Source organism: Callorhinchus milii, unplaced genomic scaffold (genome assembly GCF_018977255.1).
Source record: "Callorhinchus milii isolate IMCB2004 unplaced genomic scaffold, IMCB_Cmil_1.0 Scaffold59, whole genome shotgun sequence".
NCBI lineage: Eukaryota > Metazoa > Chordata > Chondrichthyes > Chimaeriformes > Callorhinchidae > Callorhinchus > Callorhinchus milii.
In genome coordinates, this window is record NW_024704800.1 from 263,627 (window position 1) to 275,361 (window position 11,735).

Below are 11,735 nucleotides of genomic sequence, written 5' to 3' on the forward strand. Positions count from 1 at the left end.
CTCCCTCCCTCCCCGCTTTCAAATCCCACCTAGAGACCTTCCTTCTTTGATCGTGCTTACGGTTACCTCCCTTCTCCCTCTCTCCCTGGCTCAATGGCAGACTCTGCCACCATCAAGCGGTCCGGGATGCTATCCGTATGAAGGACACTGTGTAAATGCAAGTTGTTGTTGTATATTTGTGTTGTGTTATAGGTCTTGTCTGTCCAGATGTCAGCTACACAGTGCAGTCGATCCCAGAGAACACCTGGGATGAATGCGGTGAAGCACAGTCACAGACAATACTACTCTTTCTATTCATTAAATACTGGGATGAATTTCATTTGGAGCTAGTGGATGTAATAGGTAATTTCATACAGCCTCGATTTCTGGATCCTCTCCCCTCTGGTGGATTCAAATGCTGGAAAATAGCAAATAGCATCAATGTATTTTAGAGAAAACTTGTTGCAGATATGAAAAGAAAGGGAAAGGTAATATAGTCCTGTAGCATAGTGGTGAAAGCACTCACTTTGCAAGCGAGAGGACCTGGGTTTGATTCCCGAGCAGGTTCGGCAAGTTTCCTTACTCCACACGCCTAACTAATACACTACAGTATTGCTTTATGTTTGGGGGGGGTGGGCAATATTTAGTTTATGGGAACCAATTATCATCATAATTTGTTTTCATTACTGAAATATTTGTGTGAATTAAATTAATTTTGCAAGTGAGAGACCTGAGTTCAATTCCAGGCAGAGGGCGAAACCTTGGGCAAGTTTCCTTACTCCACACAGAGCCTAATAATAATCCTCCAAAACCAATAATAAATTGGTCATTTTCAATCTACAACTGTTTGTGGGACATTGCTGTGCGCAATTGGCTGCCGCGTTCGCCCACAAATATACAGTCAATTCATTTTACAGTGTGTTCTGTGAAGCGCTTTGGGACATCCTCCGGACGTGAAAAGCGCTATATCAAATGCAAGGATTATTATTATTATTATTATTATTATTATTACAGGGACTCCACACTAACACACATAAGATCAGGAGCAGCTATTTGGCTTATCTTTAGATGATAAAAAGGTGCAATGATGATAGCGAGACTCTGTTTGAAATAGGCATTGATTGTATGGCTCGTGAGCGTGTTGGTTTTTCTTTTGAAAGATGGGCAAAAAAATGTTGAACAGCATCTAGACCAGATTCTTCATTGCAACAAAGAAGTTGTGAAGGAATCCATTCAGTCTGTGCTTCACAAGGTTCTGGATGAACATTTCACATCAAAGAAGGTATTATACAGTTCAGAAACTTAGAAAAGACATAGAGTACATAATACGATCAACATCTAATACAAAACACCAACCAAAAGATGGTGGCATACAAATTGTACCTCACAAGTCCAGTCCTTTGAAAAACTTGTCAAGTAATCCAACAACTTGCATTTATATTGCGTCTCTCACGCAGGGTAGTGTCCCAGAGCGCTTGATATTGGTGGAGCACGGTGCTGAGCCGAGGGAGAGGGACGGGGGAGGTGACCATAGGCACGGTTGAAGAGGAAGGTCTTAAGGCATGGCCTGAAGATGGGGAAGGAGGAGGCAAGGCGGAGGTAGACTTTCCAGAGCTTCAGGGCATAGTGGCTGAAAGCACGGAAGTTGAACGACCAGTGACTTGGGGTGGGAGCTAAGTGAGGGTCTCCTCAAGGCTGAACTGGCCCCAAGGTTACATGTTTGACAATATCGGAATTGAGCCCCCCCCCTCCCCCCCCGTGATCGTCTCTAGTCCGGTTCCTGAGCCAGGAGGGGCCGCAGTATTCCAGGGCACTCACATGACAGCACAGCCCTGCCTGGCTCATCGTCAGGACCTGGTAGGGCCGACCAGTCACTGGGGGAAGGGAATCCTTCTACTCAGCTCCTGTTAATCCTGCAGCCAAAGCCCTAACTAACGGGTAGGGTGGTCCTAGCTGGACAAGCAGCGGATGCTGAAAAACTGTAGTTACCTGAAATACTATATTTCTGCACAGAACCACAGAAGGACCCAGGTCGCAATCCCTGTCATCCGTGATGCCATTCACAGTATTATTTCGAGCAGCACAAATGGTGATTTCAGGAGAAAGTGTCTGCAAATGTTGAAGGTATGCTTCAGAGCCCTTTAATAATAATAATAATCCTTGCATTTGATATAGCGCTTTTCACATCACGAGGACGTCCCAAAGCACTTTAAGCGCTTTGCTGTGGTTGGCATGGATGACAACAACAACTTGCATTTATATAGCACCCTTCATGCGGGGTAGCATCTGGAGAGCTACCTATCTCCACCCTCCATCCTACAGTCCCTTCTCCTCATCCCCTCTCTTGCCTCCTTCAAGGCCCTCCTCACACACCCAATTACAACACACTGGCACAGGAGGGGGCACTGAGAGATGCATGAATTAGATTGCGCCAAGCAATATTGGACAGTTGCTGGACAGTCAGGGATTTGGACCCGAGCTGGTGGTAGGGATTAGGAGGGCTGGAGAGCAGGGAGGGTGGGGGTAGGAGGGTGACCAAAGATACGGTCAAAGAGGAAGGCCTTGAAGGAGGCAAGGGAGGGGGGCGAGGCGAAGGGACTGCATGTTGGCAGTTCCAGAGGATGGGGGCAGAGAGGCAGAAAGATCCACTGCCAATGGTGGGGCCAGCAGGATGGGGGTCAATTTACCGTCTCGTTCTTAAGATACTTGCCTTTGACTCTCTAGGTTTCAGATACCCAGGAGGCCAAGACATCCGTTCAGAGCATTCTACAAAATATCATCCAGAATCGATTTCATTTCAACAGAGCCTGTGACGCAAAGCGAGTATGTCTTCAAATAACCTGAGGAGAATCGGAGTCCCATAGAGCATAGTGGTTAGAACTTACGTTTATAAATCGTAAATCACCCCATTCAGTTTCCTATCAAAACCACTTAGATTTCTTTACTACTCGTATTAATCACCTCCTAACTCGTAACGCCACCTCCCCTACCCTCCGTAACTCCCGCACTTACCGATTGCATTGAATCACAGGAAATGACATCCTTAACCATCAACGCATGCACCCTAACAGTGCCAATTTCTAAGATCTTTTATTAATGCATTTTGTTGCCATTTGGTTTCAGTTGACATTTCTCATGTGTGATTGACCTCAAGTATACGAGCCACACACAATTAGTGTTGCTTATCTTTCTGCTGAAGGTTTATCCCGCAGACAGTGACCAGGTGCATTCCAGTTTGGATTCTGTAATCCCAGAGACCAGCCAGAAGAACATCTCTGACACAGACAGCTTCCAGAGAATCCACACAGACCTTAAAGGTTCTCAATCAGGTAGCAAGCTAGACTAGCATCAACTGTAGTTATTTTGTATTCTTTGTATCTATCATATTCCCCCGTTCCACATTATAATTATCCTTACATTTGATATAGTGCCTTATTGTGTTGTTGAGACATCTCAAAGTGCTTCACAGAATATAATAATAATCCTTACATTTGATATAGATCCTTATCACATCTTCGAGACATCTCAAAGCGCTTCACAGAATATACCATAAAGTGAATTGTCTGCATATTTTGTGGGCGAAATGCGGCAGCCAATTGCGCACAGCAAAGTTCCACACACAGTTGTGGATTGAGCGATCAAATTATTATTATATACATATTTTTGATTGGATTGTTACTCCAGAAAGCGATCCTCCAATCGACTGACAACTGGGTTCCGGCTTACTGCTAGGCAAAGAGAGATGTGTGTGGAGTAAGGAAACTTGCCAAAGGTTTTATCTCACCCGGGAATCGAACCCAGGTCCTCTTGCTAGCAAGGCAAATGTGCTAACCACTATTCTACAGGACTAGACTCCAAAGGAAACCTGCTTTGTGTTTCCAAGACATATATGCATCTCTAAGAGCCGCCCCCCCCTCCCCGCCCCCATCCCATCCCCAGGAGTTTATATTTTATCTCTCCTTGTCTGCCTCGTGCCTTCTGTTTCTGAGAGAGTGCAGATGATTGTTGGAGTCTAAACAGGATGCAAGATTAAGTGTGCAGACTCTGTGATAGTCAAACAGTTTACCAAGTTCACAGCATACGTGAATGCAAGTCCGTGAGCCAGCCAGCCAGGCAATACCAGATTTAACCAAACAGTGCTTCTTGTATAACCTCACAGTTCCGGCGATTGTGTTTTACAGACCCATCCCTCAGAGCAACGGATTGTGATATTCCTTGTGGGAGCAATGAGCCATGTGTGACAAAAAAGAAGTTCCTTTTTACCAGGAACATTGGACAAAAAGCAGGCACCAGGAAAAGAGGAGGAGGGGGAGTTTCCAGGGCGGAATCCTGTGAAGATCAGTACTGTACAGCTGTCAAAGAGCCAATGACTGCCAAATACAGCCATCCAAATATTAATCCAGACTGGGTCAGCTGCCTGCAAACCGACAGCTCAACTTCTGTTCCTACAGCATCAATGCCAGGGAAAGCTGAGCATGTTGAAGTGCAGTTAAAGCGATGCAGAGCAATGACCATCACTGGGGAAATGAGCCATGTGAAAACAAAGGAAGATCAGGTCTGTGGCTAAATGTATTCTGTGAAGCACTTTGAGTGGTCTCGATGACATGATAAGGCGCTATATCAAATATTCTCATGCAAAATCATCATTTGTAGAGTCCTGTGGCATAGTAGTTCGTGTGCTCGCCATGCAACTGGGTTCAATTCCTGGGCAGGGCGAAACGTTGGGTAAGTTTCTTTATTCCATACATACACCTCTGTTTACCAGCAGTAAATAGGAACCCACTGTTAGTCGATTGGCGGATCACTTTCCGGAGATAATCCCTCCAAAGAAAAGTGGTCATAAGAACATAAGACCATAAGAATTAGGAGCAGGAGTAGGCCATTCGGCCCCTCGAGCCTACCCCGCCATTCAATAAGATCATGGCTGATCTTCAGACCTGGTCATTCAAATCACGTCTGTTTGTGAGACATTGCTATTCACAATTGGCTATTGTGTTTCACTCATAAGGTCAGTGCACTTGACAATATATACTGCAAAGCGCTTTGAGATATAATGATAATAATAATAACAATAATAATCCTTGCATTTGATATAGTGCTTTTCACGTCTTCTCGACGTCCCAAAGCGCTTCACAGAATATACTGTAAAGTGAATTGACTGTATATTTGTGGGCGGACGCGGCAGCCAATTGCGCACAGCAGCGTCCCACAAACAGTTGCGGATTGAGTGACCAAATTATTATTGTTTTGTTTTTTTGGAGGGCTTATTATTAGGAGTGTGGAGTAAGGAAACTTGCCCAAGGTTTCGCCCTCACTTGCAAAGCGAGTGCTCTAACCACTGAGCTACAGGACTCCGTCTCAACGACATAAGGCGCTATATCAAATGCAAGGATTATTATTATTATAAGAATGTATCCATCAATTGTTGGATATATTAAGATCTTTTCTTTTAACACAGAGAGATACAGATTACCCAACCTCTCAAGTAATAATCCTAAATAATTTACTGTTCTGTTTGCAGGAAGAATATTTGTGGCTTCAGGAAGTATCCAACCTCTCTGATTGGACACACTGACATTTACAGTGGGGAAAGGCGAACAGGTTATTAGTTCTAAAGCCACAAACACACGCAAACACACTAACAAAAGCAGCTGCATAGTGAATGTGAGCTCCACAGTATAAAATGGTGCGCTCATCTCTTAAATTAACTGTACCAAAATTTTTAACAAAACCAAAAGGGAAAGCTGCCAAATAAAATTAATTCTTCGTTGCTTGGAAATATTCGTTTTTTTTACAAAAAATACTTTGGGAAGAAAACGCCCAGAGACTGGGGTCAATTCCTTTACCAAACAAGTCACCTTTGCTACAATCCCTAACCGATGCCTTGGAGTCCTCTGAACTCCTCTCCCTCTGGCCTTCAACCCTCACCGACCCCTCTTCTCCTCTCTCCCTCCTCCACAATACCCTCTCCTCCACACTCGATACTCTTGCCCCCATCACTTCCCGCACTGTCTCCTACTCCCGCTCCTCCCCCTGGTACACCACCCACCTCCGCTCACTGAAATGCCAGGTGCGGGCTGCTGAGCGCACCTTTGTCAAATCTGGCCTAACGGTCCACCGACAAATCTGGCTGGACCTCCTCAAAATTTACCGCTCCACTCTAGCCTCGGCCAAGTCGTCCTTCTACTCCAGGATAATCCTGGAGGCGAAGAACAACCCCAGGCTACTGTTTTCCACCACATCCCGACTCCTCCGTCCCCCCCGCCACCCCGCGCAGGTCATCTCCTCCAACCTTCACTGCGAGGAGATGCTGGATTTCCTTGAATCCAAGATCAAGGGAATCCGCTCCGCGGTCACTTCCCCTCCAACTTCCACCCACCACCCACCCCTTCCCTCCCACACTCCGACTCCTACCCATCCTCCCCTACACACCTTCGTACCCGTTTCCCCACCCTCTGTCACTGAACTCATCCTATCCCTAAAACCAACCACCTGCTCCCTTGACCCCATCCCCACTCCACTCCTTATCTCCCAGCTCCATTTTCTTGCCCCACACATCACTGACATCATAAACCTGTCCCTCTCCTCTGGCTCTGTCCCCATTCCATTAAAAACTGCCATCATCACGCCCACCCTGAAAAAACCCTCCCTTGATGCGTCGCAGCTATCAAGCTACCGGCCCATCTCCAACCTCCCCTTTCTCTCCAAGGTCTTGGAAAGAGTTGTCGCCTCCCAACTGCGCTCTTTCCTCTCCACCCATTCTCTTTTTGAACCCCTTCAGTCAGGTTTCCGTGCTGCCCATAGCACAGAAACTGCCCTGGTCAAGGTCACCAATGATATCCTGACCATCTGTGACCAGGGCTCCCTCTGTCTCCTCGTCCTCCTCGATCTATCGGCAGCATTCGATACGGTCGACCACGCTATCCTACTCCACCGCTTGTCCTCCCACCTCAACCTTCAAGGCGCTGTCCTTGAATGGTTTAGCTCTTACCTTTCCCACCGTCTTCACTTCGTCTCAACGAATGGCTTCTCCTCCACCCCCCGTACTGTCTCATGTGGTGTCCCTCAGGGCTCTGTCCTCGGTCCCCTCCTCTTCACCCTCTATATGCTCCCCCTGTGGTGACATCATCCGCAAACATGGGGTTAACTTCCACATGTATGCGGATGACACCCAACTCTACCTTTCCTCCTCTACTCTCAACTCCACGACAACAACAACAACAACAACAAGATTCCATTTATAGAGCGCCTTTCACGTCAGGAGGACGTCCCAAGGCGCTGCACAGTTGGGTCATGACCCGAGCAGGAGGGAAATGGTCAGGGTGAGGGGAGGGAAGGGAGGGAGAGAGGAGGGGGGAAATGGTCAGGGTGAGGGGAGGGAAGGGAGGGAGCGAGGAGGAGGAAGAGAGTCGAGAGGGGAGCTGAAGGCACGGTCAAAGAGAAAGGTTTTGAGACCGGCCTTGAAGGAGGAAAGGGAGGAAGCGGCGAAGGCACTGGGGGATGGAGTTCCAGAGCCTCGGGGCTGAGAGGCTGAAGGCCCGACCACCGATAGTAGGGCGGTTGGGGCGGGGGACGTGGAGCAGACCGGAGCCAGAGGAACGGAGGGTACGGGTAGGTAGGTAGGGGGATAGTAGGTTGGAGAGGTAGGAGGGAGCAAGGCCGTGAATGGCCTTGTAGGTGAGGATGAGGATCTTGAAATCAATCCTCTGGGGGATGGGGAGCCAGTGGAGGCGAGCGAGGGTGGGAGTGATGTGGTCGCGGAGCCTGGTGCGGGACAGTACACGAGCTGCAGAGTTCTGAATGACCTGCAGCTTGTGGAGGGAGGGCCGGGAAGGCCGGCGAGGAGAGAGTTCCCATAGTCCAGCCTTGAGGTGACAAAGGCGTGAACCAGGGTTTCAGCAGCGTGAGGGGTGAGGTAGTGCCGTAATCTGGCGATATTCCGGAGGTGATGGAAGGCGGTGCCAGTTGTGGTGCGGATGTGAGGGAGAAAGGACAGCTCAGGGTCGAACAAAACGCCGAGGTTCCTGACTGGCTTTGAGAGGTGGAGAGTGCAGCCTTGGATGCTGATGGTGTCAGCGCCTGAGGTGCGGAGGCGCTGACGTGAGCCAATCAGGAGGGCCTCGGTTTTTCGCACGTTGAGCTGAAGAAAGTTGTCTCTCGTCCAGGACTCGATGTCGGACAGGCAGGCTGTCAGGACATCGGTGGTCGTGGAGTTGAGAGTAGAGGAGGAAAGGTAGAGTTGGGTGTCATCCGCATACATGTGGAAGTTAACCCCATGTTTGCGGATGATGTCACCGAGGGGGAGCATATAGAGGGTGAAGAGGAGGGGACCGAGGACAGAGCCCTGAGGGACACCACATGAGACAGTACGGGGGGTGGAGGAGAAGCCATTCGTTGAGACGAAGTGAAGACGGTGGGAAAGGTAAGAGCTAAACCATTCAAGGACAGTGCCTTGAAGGTTGAGGTGGGAGGACAAGCGGTGGAGTAGGATAGCGTGGTCGACCGTATCGAATGCTGCCGATAGGTCGAGGAGGACGAGGAGACAGAGGGAGCCCTGGTCACAGATGGTCAGGATATCATTGGTGACCTTGACCAGGGCAGTTTCTGTGCTATGAGCAGCACGGAAACCTGACTGAAGGGGTTCAAAAAGAGAATGGGTGGAGAGGAAAGAGCGCAGTTGGGAGGCGACAACTCTTTCCAAGACCTTGGAGAGAAAGGGGAGGTTGGAGATGGGCCGGTAGCTTGATAGCTGCGACGCATCAAGGGAGGGTTTTTTCAGGGTGGGCGTGATGATGGCAGTTTTTAATGGAATGGGGACAGAGCCAGAGGAGAGGGACAGGTTTATGATGTCAGTGATGTGTGGGGCAAGAAAATGGAGCTGGGAGATAAGGAGTGGAGTGGGGATGGGGTCAAGGGAGCAGGTGGTTGGTTTTAGGGATAGGATGAGTTCAGTGACAGAGGGTGGGGAAACGGGTACGAAGGTGTGTAGGGGAGGATGGGTAGGAGTCGGAGTGTGGGAGGGAAGGGGTGGGTGGTGGGTGGAAGTTGGAGGGGAAGTGACCGCGGAGCGGATTCCCTTGATCTTGGATTCAAGGAAATCCAGCATCTCCTCGCAGTGAAGGTTGGAGGAGATGACCTGCGCGGGGTGGCGGGGGGACGGAGGAGTCGGGATGTGGTGGAAAACAGTAGCCTGGGGTTGTTCTTCGCCTCCAGGATTATCCTGGAGTAGAAGGACGACTTGGCCGAGGCTAGAGTGGAGCGGTAAATTTTGAGGAGGTCCAGCCAGATTTGTCGGTGGACCGTTAAGCCGGATTTGACAAAGGTGCGCTCAGCAGCCCGCACCTGGCATTTCAGTGAGCGGAGGTGGGTGGTGTACCAGGGGGAGGAGCGGGAGTAGGAGACAGTGCGGGAAGTGATGGGGGCAAGAGTATCGAGTGTGGAGGAGAGGATATTGTGGAGGAGGGAGAGAGGAGAAGAGGGGTCGGTGAGGGTTGAAGGCCAGAGGGAGAGGAGTTCAGAGGACTCCAAGGCATCGGTTAGGGATTGTGGGGGTAACTTCTTCCAAGGGCGGTAGAAGATGGTGGTGGGTCTGGTGGAGGTGGGGAGGGGGGTGGAGGTGGTGAAGGAGATGAAGTAGTGGTCGGAGATGGCCTTGTCGGTAATAGTGACATCCGAGACACTGAGGCCCCGGGTGATCACCAAATCGAGTGGGTGGCCGTGACTGTGAGTGGGGGAGTTTATGTGTAGGGAAAGGTTGAGTGAGGAGAGCAGGGAAGAGAAGTCTGTGGAGATGGAGCAGGAGGGGGTGAAGTGTAGGTTAAAGTCGCCCAGGATGATGAGGCGATCAGAGGAGAGGCAAAGAGATGTGAGGAGTGTTGAAATGTCAGAGATGAAGGTGGGAGAGGTTTTAGGGGGCCGGTAGAGGAGGAGGATTTTAAGGGAGAGGAATGAGGGGTGGGAGAGGGTGAGGTGCTCGAAGGAGGGGAAAGAGCCAGAGGAGTAGGGGGATAGGGCAAGTGGTGTCCTTGAGATAAGGGCAACACCACCGCCACGGCGGTTGGGGCGGGGGATGTGGTGGGAGGTGTAGCCGGGTGGCGTGGCCTCCGTGAGGGGGAAGGTGTCGCCTGGGGTGAGCCACGTTTCTGTCAAGGCCATGATATCAACGTTCTCATCAAGGATGAGATCGTTGATGACCAGGGCCTTGTTGCAGAGGGAGCGGACATTTTGCAGTCCGATGTGGAGGGAGCGGTTGACAGAAGGGTGTGTGGGAGGGGAGGGGGTCCAGGTTGTGAGGCAGGGGTGGGGGAGATGGGGATGAGGGAGGAGAGGTTGACTCCCCGGGTCTGTGTCCGGGGTGGGTGGCGAGTGTGGTGGGGAATGGGGCAGTCGGTGTGGCTGCTGCTGGACAGCCAACGCCGAGTGCCGCGGTGAGCCCGGCGGAGGATTCCCAGACTGGAACAGAGGGAGGTTGTGGGAGGGTCAAGTGGGGATAGAAGACGAGAGGGACGGAGAGAGAGGAGGAGAGAGCGGGAGAGATGGAGAGGGGGGAGGGTTTGGGGGGAGAGAGGAGGGGGGAGGGAGGGAGGGGGTGAGGGGGCTCGGGTCAAAGCGGCAGCCATAGTGCGCACGCGGGGACCGGGAGCGAGCGGTCAGGTGGATGGCATTATCCCGCAGATTGGGGCATCGAACCCAACAGGACCATAGTGGGCTCTGATGTGAGCCCTGGGGGGGGGGGGGGGGGGGCGCAGAGGGTTTTTTTTTTTTTTTTTTTTGTGCGCGCGCACTCACCTGAAAACTAATCTATGACGTCGCAGTTCCCCCGCTCCGCCCCCACACCTCCCTCCCCTCCCCCTAGTTGCACTCGCTCCGGCGTCGAGTTTAAGTACCTGGGTCAGTAGGCCCAGGCTCCTCCCCGCGCTGTCCTGCTGCCGCTCCCCGACTCAACCAGGACCACCGATGTCCTGACAGCTGCCTGTCCGACATCGAGTCCTGGACGAGAGACAACTTTCTTCAGCTCAACGTGCGAAAAACCGAGGCCCTCCTGATTGGCTCACGTCAGCGCCTCCGCACCTCAGGCGCTGACACCATCAGCATCCAAGGCTGCACTCTCCACCTCTCAAAGCCAGTCAGGAACCTCGGCGTTTTGTTCGACCCTGAGCTATCCTTTCTCCCTCACATCCGCACCACAACTGGCACCGCCTTCCATCACCTCCGGAATATCGCCAGATTACGGCACTACCTCATCCCTCACGCTGCTGAAACCCTGGTTCACGCCTTTGTCACCTCAAGGCTGGACTATGGGAACTCTCTCCTCGCCGGCCTTCCCGCCACCTCCCTCCACACTGCAGGTCATTCAGAACTCTGCAGCTCGTGTACTGTCCCGCACCAGACACCGCGACCACATCACTCCCACCCTCGCTCCCCTCCACCGGCTCCCCATCCCCCAGAGGATTGATTTCAAGATCCTCATCCTCACCTACAAGGCCATTCACGGCCTTGCTCCCTCCTACCTCTCCAACCTACTATCCCCCTACCTACCTGCCCGTACCCTCCGTTCCTCTGGCTCCGGTCTGCTCCACGTCCCCCGCCCCAACCGCCCTACTATCGGTGGTCGGGCCTTCAGCCTCTCAGCCCCCAGGCTCTGGAACTCCATCCCCCAGTGCCTTCACCGCTTCCTCCCTTTCCTCCTTCAAGGCCGGTCTCAAAACCTTTCTCTTTGACCGTGCCTTCAGCTCCCCTCTCGACTCTCTTCCTCC